The sequence below is a fragment of the Canis aureus genome, chromosome 14, assembly GCF_053574225.1.
Source record: "Canis aureus isolate CA01 chromosome 14, VMU_Caureus_v.1.0, whole genome shotgun sequence".
Lineage (NCBI taxonomy): Eukaryota > Metazoa > Chordata > Mammalia > Carnivora > Canidae > Canis > Canis aureus.
The window spans coordinates 42,403,083-42,413,968 of record NC_135624.1 but is presented as its reverse complement, the minus strand read 5'-3'; the positions used below and the strand labels follow the sequence as shown (position 1 = coordinate 42,413,968).

The 10,886-nt window shown below is 47.4% G+C and overlaps 2 pseudogenes; both read left to right on the top strand.

The window, feature by feature from the left end:
- The first annotated feature begins 5,442 nt into the window (after positions 1-5,442).
- LOC144283010 (TOM1-like protein 1) lies at positions 5,443-7,977 on the top strand (annotated as a pseudogene).
- Positions 7,978-8,204: 227 nt separating this feature from the next.
- On the top strand, positions 8,205-8,948 carry LOC144283009 (TOM1-like protein 1 pseudogene; annotated as a pseudogene).
- Positions 8,949-10,886: the final 1,938 nt, after the last annotated feature.

The window sequence follows — 10,886 nt, the reverse complement described above, 5'->3', positions numbered from 1 at the left end:
TTAAATTAAAAAAAAAAAAAAGAAAAGAAGAAAAATGTCCAAGCTCTTGGTCATGGAGTACCTGAAGGTTCTTTAAGTTCACAAAGAGTAACACGCCTCCTCCTCATGTACCTAGCATTTGTACTCACCCTCCTTAAGCAAAGCAAGAGGACATGCTGCCATCTATGTGGCTCAGTTTTGTCACCTCAGAGGCAGCTGGTCTCCCTGTATTCAACCAAGATTTTGCCTTTAACTCTTACAAAAATCACTGGCCTAATCATTTGTGGCCAGGGGAGCAGGTTTTTTTTTTTTCTTTAAGACAAAGTTAGCCACTTAAAAGCTAAAATATTGGGGATCCCTCGGTGGCACAGCGGTTTGGCGCCTGCCTTTGGCCCAGGGCGCGATCCTGGAGACCCGGGATCGAATCCCACGTCGGGCTCCCGGTGCATGGAGCCTGCTTCTCCCTCTGCCTGTGTCTCTGCCTCTCTCTGTGTGTGTGTGTGACTATCATAAATAAATAAAAATTTTAAAAATGTAGTCTATAAAAAAAAAAGCTAAAATATTCAAGAAGCTTAATACGAGATGGCATGATGTAGGTGCCAGGAATGCATCTTAGAAGCACTGTATCAATGTCTAAAGAGGTAAAGATCCCTGGGGCTGGTGGACGGGGGTTCTCTGTTGCTGATTAGTTTGCACCTAGTGTTCAAAGTTTGGGCATCAGGCTGTGAAAAGGATGGAGATCAATCAGACATGACCTCAGAGAAAGACCATGATGATGAAAGAATCTGAATGCACACCATGGAAGCAATGTCCAAGAGATCTTCCCAGGCCACGCGCCTCTGGCATCATGGTGTGCTCCGAACTGTTTAAAGCTGTGCCTGGAGCTAGATCACTCAGCTCTTGAGCAGGACCTGGACAGCCAAAGACCCTATGCCGGCCAGCTCCGGCCCAGGCAGCTCTGGTCGGTCTGTGCAAGCACTGTCCAAGCACAGTGGGGTCAGGATGTCTTTCACGGTCCCCCAATGGGAAAACATTAAAAGTGACACTTGGCACTTGCTACTCAGCCTGGATGTACTGAGCACAAACAAGATCTATCACCTCTACATCTACCTTGGCAGCCAGAGGCAGAGCACAGCTGCCCATCTTGAGAGGTGGAGATGCCGTTGCCGAAGTAGTTCCCACTCCAGGTGCCCAGAGAGCACAGTTACCCACCTGCTCCTGGCTGGGGGGGGGGGGGGGGGGCGGAGGTGGAGGAGCCTGCCAGCTGCTCCAGTGGGTATGACTCATGCTGCTCAGGGTCTCTTCCTTCACATGCAACTACTTCCCTCTGTGTCTGTGCACCGATGTACCCCTCCGGGAGGCTTCCGTACTGCTGGATGTCTGCTCGAACAATGCATGTGCATTCTGCAAAGCAGAGTTCCAGCATATTTTGAAATACTTAACATGAAAGTGCAATCAGAGTAGAAGTCCTTTCTCACCAACATTAGAAATTTCAACATTATATTTGTCAATGAAAGTAAAGAGAGCGGTATTAGAGTCTTTAATTAAGTATAATTTCAACTACTCTGTTTTTCATAGGTGGGGAAAAAAACGGTATTGAATTCTTAATCACAGCTTCTTGTCCATCTCGACTATTGAAAATTTGAAGAATTCATCATTAACGAGTCTTGATCGGGAATTATAAGTAGCCATTTCAAACATAAAACCTGGTATTAAAGGTTATGTTCGTGGAATCAAGCTAAGTTTCATTTTCAAACCTTTGAAAAGATTTTATTTGGAAGCTTCCTACAATTTCAATATTTAACATGTTCCCTAATCGTTTGTACTTTATTTTATCATAATTATATACTATAGTGAAAAAACGTAATGAGTTTTTCACCACTCCCCAGACAGACATCCCTAATTCCCCTTGGGTTCACCCCAGGGTGCTCTGTAAATATCTTCAGTGTCTGCCTTGGATTTCAAAAGGCTGGGAAACAGTGGTAGGAAAAAAAAAAGAAAAAAACGTTGATATAGAAAGAGAAACATCATGGAGAAGCACACTGGAAGAACTGCCATGGGGACTAGAAATTCAGTATTTCTGAGCGTCCCCAAAGGGGTAGACTTGGGTCCTCACGTGGAGGCTCCAGGAAGACGGCTTTCAGGCAAAATCCCAAGAGTCGGCTCTGCCCAAAGAGAGAGGCTAGGAATGTTCCGATAGAATCTGACTGACCAGTTGTCAGAATGTCGTAGATGGGGATTCAAATTTTAGAGCATGGCTGCTCTGGGTGACCTGTATAACCTCTTCTGACCTCAAGATTCTACGATTCCATGACAGCCAGTTCAGGAAGTTTTCCAGCCTCTCCTTCCCTGACATTTCTTAAATTCCTGGTATAGAAAGACATGAAATCACCAAGGGATGTAAATAAAAAGCCATTGGCACGCCACGCCTGGGAGAAAGATGTTGAAATCAAGATCAATATGATGCACACAGGAGTGTCTCTATGTCTACTGTGTTTAACCTTGAGGAAGACATATGGGGACACAGACAACAACCATTGCTCAGGGTTCTAGCCTTTATGAAACCACCCCCTGAGTGCTAGATACTGGCAAAGCCAATTTCCTTCTAACTTAATTTTCTTATCAAAACAAACAATGGGGATGCAGTAGAGAAGCTTAGTTGATTTCTAAGGGTCTCCTCAGCTGTAAATTTTTATCTAAGGTCATAGATATAATCTCTCTTGGTTTAACTGTTCTTATATATTCAATGAATATAGAAGGGCCTCTCGTGGAGGGTACTTCAACTCATTTCAATATTTACTAAATAAACAAACACTGTATGTCAGGCTCTGTGCTGAACACCCAACAAATTTCTGCAGGAAGGAGAGATTACAAAAAGGCAGGTTAAAGGCCAGCGTATCTGATGAGGCCCTTGAAAGACAGAAATAACTCAGGTTATGTGGAAAATGAGAATGTGGAAGAACAAATCCAAGATGGTGACCATCAAGGAAATGAAATAAGTTCTCTCTATAGTAACGCCTTGCGTGTGCCCTCAACAAAAAAGCAGGCCACAGCTACTTTAGGACTCAAGGCTTTGCTAGAGGCTCAGGAAATAAAAGACTGGAGTTTGAGTAGCAAATAAGCACGGGGAGCTCCAGCAGGAGAGCCACCAGCCAGTTCACCTGAGACAACATGAAGACAAACTCCTGAAAAGTTACTGACAGAGCTCCAGGAAGCCACGCGGTTCTACAAGGAGCACACGTGCACATCGAAACCTTGCTGGTCGGCCTAGGAAAGAGAACACACCCACAGCAGGTATGGACGAGTTTTGCAGACTGAGGTAACCCAAGAACTCCACTCATGCAAACGCAAGCCACCCACGTTAACAGCACACGGCGTCTTCTGTTCATTTGTCAACCTAATGTCATTACGTAATATAATTTTGCCATAATAGCCTTTGTTATGTATGCCAGATAATCCCGGAAATGCTGGAAAAGAGAGATTTTTCACCTGGCAGTGTTCTTGGAAACAAATTGATTTGGAGAATTCACAAACAAAAGAGGAGAAGCTTCGTAAAATGAGTAAGATCCAGTTCCTGCAGTCATGGAATGCAAGAGCTAACCGGGTGCACAGACATGTATTCAACTATTGGTGTGCAAACATTGTGAGGCCAGAACAGGATAACAAATGTTAAGAGCGTCATAAACCATAAATCACAATACACATCACATGGAAGGTGATTAGCATTAAGGGTAGCGGCGGTGGTATTGCCACAGAGCAGTTCCTCATTTAGACCAACTTCCCTACAATAAAAAGGCATAATTTTTCTCTCTGATCATTTGAGTAGCATCTAAACAGTGTCTGTTTCTAAAAATCATTATTCTAGGCAAGGCTATGTTTGTCACTCAGCTGTGCTGTGTCATTTTAACCAAGCGTTCTAACACCACTTCAGTCCGTTATATAATCCCCAGTTTTCCCCCATTTTGAATAATGTCTCTTTGTTGTTTATTGCTCTGCTCTCACACAGAACTTGTCTGAAAGGTCTGGGTGCTTTCAATCGGGCCTTATCAGAGATCATGGTTATTGGAACTCTCTGTATTTTACAGCCTCCATCTCATTAATGCCAGCACTAATTTGTGGTCCAATCCAATACCACCCCCATAAGATCTGCATGAATACACACTGGATTTCAATCTGCCATTCAACAAGCATGAAGTCCTTTATGTTCATTATTAGCCAATCAAACGGCTCCAGTTTCTCTTCTCTGCATTTTTTCCATAGTGAAATCATTTTGTTATTATCCCAAAGCAGTTGCTTGGTTAGGAAATATTAGAGAAAAAAAAAAAAAAAAACAATGACAACAGTAACAGCTCTTCCTCCTCTTCCTTGTCTCCAGCAAATGCAACTGTTTTAACCTGTTACTGAAACCTTTAATTGAGACTCCAGGTCAAATGGAGTCGCCAATTTGTTTGCGAAAATCCTTTTTCCCTAAAATTGCTCCTACCCGGAGATATCTTGCAGTCTGTTATAAAATGGGCCTATTTTTTTACCCTCTGAGAAGCTGGAGGGCTGTTGAGATGAAAACTAATTCATGCTCCAGTAGAGAATTAAACCAGGATGCCAAACCCAAGTGGACCGATAGACCCAATGTCCCACATGCGCTGGGGTGACCTCATTCCAATACCCACCATTTTCTTTTCCTGAAAACTGGGGCCTGGGGTCATTCTCATGGGATGCTCCTTCATTCAATTTACATGGTTAAATGATTTCCCTTTCACATCGCTTCAACCCCACGCATCATTACCAGAAGTACTCCCTTCTGCTATAACGTTCTGAGTTTCCCGTTCCAACAAATGCCTTGTCCTCCCGGCTCCTCGTGTAATTTTCTGTTCTGCAACAAATTTCACTTGCAAAAAGGGTTCAAGTCGGCCTGGCTATTCGTATTTTGAGATAAATTAAAACCAGGGTGAAAGTTAGTTAAGTAAAGGGAAACAGTACACAGCAGAGCGTGCAGCTCCGCAGAAAGACCCAGCGAATTTCCAAAAGAGTCATTTCTTTTCTTTCCTTTTTAATGATCAAAGGCAGAGTATCTCAAAAGTATCTTCGGGCAGCCCGGGTGGCTCAGTGGTTTAGCGCTGCCTTCAGCCCAGGGCGTGATCCTGGAGACCTGGGATCGAGTCCCATGTCGGGCTCCCTGCATGGAGCCTGCTTCTCCCTCTGACTGTGTCTCTGCCTCTCATTCTCTCTCTGTGTCTCTATGAATGAATAAATAAAATCTTTAAAAAAAAAAAGTGAGTATCTTCTCACATGGTAAGGATCTGAGAACTATATTTTTTCACCTCCCGCTGAGACCTGGTTGCATTCCCCAGGAAGCAAATTCTGAGAGGCTGACTTAGGTACAGAGGCATATTTGGGACTGCCCTTGGTTCAATATCCACGGAAGAAAAGGATGGGAGCAGGACAGGGCAGGGGAGAAGCTGGGCTATGGAGCAGGTACAACAAGGTCTCAGCCGACCCCACAGGCGAGTCTGGTGCAGGAACAGCCCTTCCGAGTTCTCCCCAGCCAGGGAAGCGGGGGAGGAGCGTGGATATTTCAGCACCACGGACGAGGGCTGCCCCCAAAGGGGTGTGACCTTGGGCAAGAAGGCTCTTTCTCCAGCAGGTGGCAATTTCCAGAGACAGACGTTAGCCAACAACCTTCTCAGTAGCCAGGGGACTAAGCCCTTTTACCTCAAGCAGGGACCTGGGCAATGCTGCACAGCCTCCACAGAAGAAGAATAAAATCTCTGATTAACCTCCTTAAACCAAAACAAGTTCCAGGAGATGTTTTGCCAAAGCTACTTCAATCCTATTTTGATGGCTGGCACCAACGAGTGCTAAACCATCTGACCTTTATGGGTTCAAATATGTATACACACTACAGATATTCCGGTTCATGATGGTCACGCGGGAAAATCCTGAACTTGCCTCCTCCTGTGGACACGCCAAATCTACACCTACATATGGCACAACCTCCTCTGAAAAAAAAAAAAAAAAGCTAGCTGAGGGACTCCTACACGTCCAAAAAATGAGAAGAAACCTACATCCAAGCGGGTAGGAGAAGCTGAGACAAATCTCACCATAAATCATACTCCAGGGTGACAACTCACAACATGGAAGGAACTCAAAATGCTCAGCTGCTTCTTCTTGAGGAGTAAAAGTTTTGACTCTAACGTTGGGAACCCCATGTCTTAAGCCCTGCGCCTGAGAGACAAGCCCCAAAGCATGGTGCTTCGAAAATCAACAGAACTTGCGTTGACTGGACCCACAAAGCTATACTGCAAACTGAGAACATTTCTAGAGGACTCATCTTGCCCCAGGGTCCAGATTAAAAAGTGCCCAGACTCTCTGCGAAAGGAGGCATATTTGCTGGTCTGAAGGCGGTGGCCCGAGGGGCAGGCAGCTAATCTAATATACAGCGAGGAGCCTGCTGAAATGCTCTCCAGGGATGGCGGCCGGCGGGCCCGTCTTCCTTCTCTCTCTCTGCCTCTTGCAGCTCACTGGTATCAAGGAGCTCAGGCCCTCCTCTGGCACCCTGATTTTTACACCAGCCAAGGGGCACCTCTAGATGTCCGGGCTCAGGTGGCCAGTGGAGCTCACATCTGCGGGCCTTGCAGGACTGTGACCAGGGGAGAAGGAGTTCCTAACCTGCTACCACCCCAGGGCACAGCAAGAGGAGCCTTCTTCCCGTGAAAGAGCTCTAGCAGTGCACACTCTGCAAAGCTCAAGTCTGGAAGTTAAACTGGAACGCAAACGATCTGAAGCATTTGGAACAGGCCACACATGAGTGTTCTGCGGGAGTAGGGCCTCATGCTGAAGAACAAGATTCTGACTCTCCATTTTTTCCCAACCACGCTTCCCACCAAGGGTGTCCTTTGTGGCTGGATCCCTAAGTGGTGTTCTACGAAGACCCTTCTGTGTTGAGTGACTCGATCATAGGATGCCCAGAATCCTGCCTCTGAAACAATGTGCCATATCCGTAGCCTACAAATGATGGACAGAGCACCCCAAAATACAGAAAGGCCATATATGCTAGCATTCAGGCTGAAGACGGGGGCCAGTTCCTGTGTGACATAAACAGCACTGCCCATCATGGGTGAAAAGATGCAATAAGAACTCTGAAGTGAAGGATTTCCAAAAACCACAATCATAAAGAATTCCAACTTACTGGTCACTTACTGACATGCCCGTCCGTGCAGGACTGTGGTCCAAGTTTCCAATACTGTGAAGAAGGAATTCATGAAAGATAATCTAGTTAAGCTACTGGATCCCAGATACATTCTGCTATTAGACATTCAGGATAGAATCTTTAAGTTTCATTAAGATTTGGGGATCCCTGGGTGGCGCAGCGGTTTAGCGCCTGCCTTTGGCCCAGGGCGCGATCCTGGAGACCCAGGATCAAATCCCACATCGGGCTCCCGGTGCATGGAGCCTGCTTATGTCTCTGCCTCTCTCTCTCTCTCTCTCTCTCTCTCTCTCTCTCTGTGACTATCATAAATAAATAAAATAAAAATTAAAAAAAAAAAATTTGGTGACAGCGTTTCCCAGGAGGAACAGACATAAGAGCAGTGAGAGATGTGTACCCCGACCTTCTCAAGGAAGGGGTTCATTTTCCTCCCTCAGATGCTGAGGCTGAATCGGCAAGACAAGCAACCGCCCAGACCTCATGGACACCTACCCCACCAGCCCTTCTTTTTGAACTGCTCTCCAGAGCTCTACTGTTACATCGGTCCCAAACAGACTGGACAACTGCACAGCGAATTGGATGTGGTGACAATGAACATGACGGTGCTGTCCGCCCGACTGAGGCAGACCCACTGTCTTCCTGGGTCCGAAAACTATGAAGACACAGAGCTACTGCGGAAACCTTATACGATGGGTCAGGAGACGCAGAACAGGATGGTGAACCTGCTCACGGTAGTGGAGAATGCAGATGTCACCGTTGAGCTAATTCAATGGATTAAATGTCCCTGGATGTGACAGCCTTCCTTGAAAACATCAAAGAGGGCAGCGCAAGTGGCTCAGCGGTTTAGCGCCGCCTCCAGCCCAGGGCAGGATCCTGGAGTCCCGGGATTGAGTCCCACGTCGGGCTCCCTGCATGGAGCCTGCTTCTCCCTCTGCCTGTGTCTCTGCCTCTCTCTCTCTCTCTCTCTCTCTGATGAATAAATAAAATCTTTAAAAAAAAAAAAAAAGAAAGAAAACATCAAAGGATTTTCGAGCAAAACAAGAACCAGAGGGAAGATGCCCACACCACCAGCAAAACCCATCCTGTGATCTCCTTGACCTAATCCCAGCCCTCCACTGCACGGGGCCACTCTGGGAGAGCCCGGCGCCACGACTGCTCAGCTTTCAGACTTAAAGTCCTGCTATAACAAACAACTTGAAACCTAGCCTTCCTCCACAGGTGGGTCTGTTGGCCTTGGTAAACACAGAAACCTCCCCGTTTCCCCAAAGGGCCAGCCAAAGCCTCACCTGGAGTCCTACATATGAGAGTTTTTCAAAACATTCAAATGCAGTGTTCCTACCGTAGCCGCTAGGCCATTCCAGCAACACCATCGAGCCGAAGACTGTCATCTTTGCCCAATAATCACTCGGCAACGGCAAAGAATGATCTCCAGCCACCCAAGTACTACGGGGTGATGGGGTTCGAGTCCTTAGCTCCTGCTGTCACTACAGAAGCTATGTATGAAAAAGGAAAAAAGGGGATCCCTGGGTGGTGCAGCGGTTTAGTGCCTGCCTGTGGCCCAGGACGTGATCCTGGGGACCCAGGATCGAATCCCACGTCGGGCTCCCGGTGCATGGAGCCTGCTTCTCCCTCTGCCTGTGTCTCTGCCTCTCTCTCTCTCTCTGTGACTATCATAAATAAATAAAAATTTTAAAAAAGGAAAAGGAAAAAAAAAAAGCCTGATGTTTATCACCATAAAAGAGCTCTAAGTCACAGTGACTGTTGAGGTGAAAGTGATGATCGGCCCATTAACTACATTAGAGGTGCCAATCCTCCAGAAGGTGGCCCTGGGCAGCTTTGAAACTCAGAAGACAAGACCCACCTGTGCCTGAAAAAACATGGTAGACCATTTCTCTCCTGCAATAATGCAGTTTAACAGAAGAGTAGCCAAAAAAATTAATTAATTAATTAAAATAAAATAAAAACAGAAGAGTAGCCAATTAATTAATTAATTAACTAAAATAAAATAAAATAAAATAATAAAATAAAAACAGAAAAGTGGCCAACCGGTGTGACCTTACCGGTTCCTGACCATAGTGCAAGCTTTATCCCAGAACTTGGTTTAACACATACTCCCTTGAAACTTCAGCAGAAGAAAAATGCGTTGTACAAGCGCCAGCCAGCTTAGTTATATTATAGCATGTGGTGGTTCACAGGCCTTCCCACATTTGGAAGAGAAGATACCACGCAGCTGTGAGAAGAGCAGATGAAGAGTATTTTCCTACAAAATAATAGGACTGTGGAGTGCCTTCGTTTAACTAAAATCGAATGGGAAAGTCAATTTGTACTTCTTCGCAGATGAACACAGGGGAAGGGGAGGAAAAACAAAATAAGATAAAAACAGAGAAGGAGACAGACCACAAGCAACTCTTAACTACAGAGAACTGAGGGTTGCAGGAGGGGAGCGGGGCGCGGGGTGGGGTAACTGGGTGACGGGCACTCAGGACAGCACTTGTGGGGATGAGCACTGGGTGGTGCCTGTAAGTGATGAATCACTAAATTCTACTCCTGAAACCAACACTACACTATATGTTAACCAACTTGAATTTAAATACAACCTTGAAAGGTCCCTGGGGGGCTCAGCGGTTTAGCACCTGCCTTTGGCTCAGGGCGTGACCCCGGGGTCCCGGGATCGAATCCTGCATCGTGCTCCCTGCAGGGAGCCTGCTTCTCCCTCTGCCTGTGTCTCTGCCTCCCTCTCTGTGTCTCGTGAGTAAATAAATAAAACCTTTAATAAATAAATAAGCACAACGTTGGAATTAAAAAAAAGTCAATTTGTACTGCTTTATAAATATTCTGGTTCACAATGTCACTTATGAAAGCCTTGATGATGGGAGTTCAGTCACATTTCAGGCGCCCTCACGAGTCCCCGGGCTCGGTATCAGGTTGTCTTTGAGTCCTGGCGATTTTCTGTTATTCTTTCTCATACTAAATGTTCCTTTCTCTACCCTTTTTTACTGCAACTTAGTATTTCTAGTCGGAACAGAGACAACGGGATTACTATTAAAACCAAAGAGGGCCGGCTCAGCGGGTGCCCCCGACGCGCAGGCTTCCAGTACCGCCGGCCTAAGGGGAGCGGCTCAGCCACCTGGGCCCTAACGCACCGAGCTCCGCGGCCCACCCCGCGCCTACCGGCCGGCCTCCACCCCCACAGGCACCAGGGGCACGGGGCGCCCGCGCTGGGCTGAGGAGGCAGCAGGTGGCCAGCCCGCCTCGCGCCCCGGGCCCCGGCCGACCGGGGTCCTTGTCCCTGAGCTCAGGGCGCTTCTGGGCAGAAGCTGCTGCTGCCAGGCCTGGCTGCCTCGGGCCTCCCCGCCAACACCCCACAAGACAGTGCCTGGTGCCCGGTGCCGGGGGGGTGGGGGTGGCGCAAGCTCCCTGCAGCCTGGTACCCTGCTCGCGGCGCCCCAAGCCCACGCCCGAGGTGAAGCGTGACACCACCTGCATGCGGGGCTTGTCCCCTGCATCTCCTCCTCTGGGTGCGGCCCACTTAGACGGGGATGGCAGGCTGGCGGCAGTGGTGGCCCCCCCCCATCGGGGCTCGGATGCGAGGCCACAGTGCATCTGCGAGGTTCCCCAGGATCTACTGTATCAGAAGCTATTCCGATCCCTTTGTAGGTGTCACCTCGATCTGCACACAATCCGAACCTCCGTCCCGTCTCAC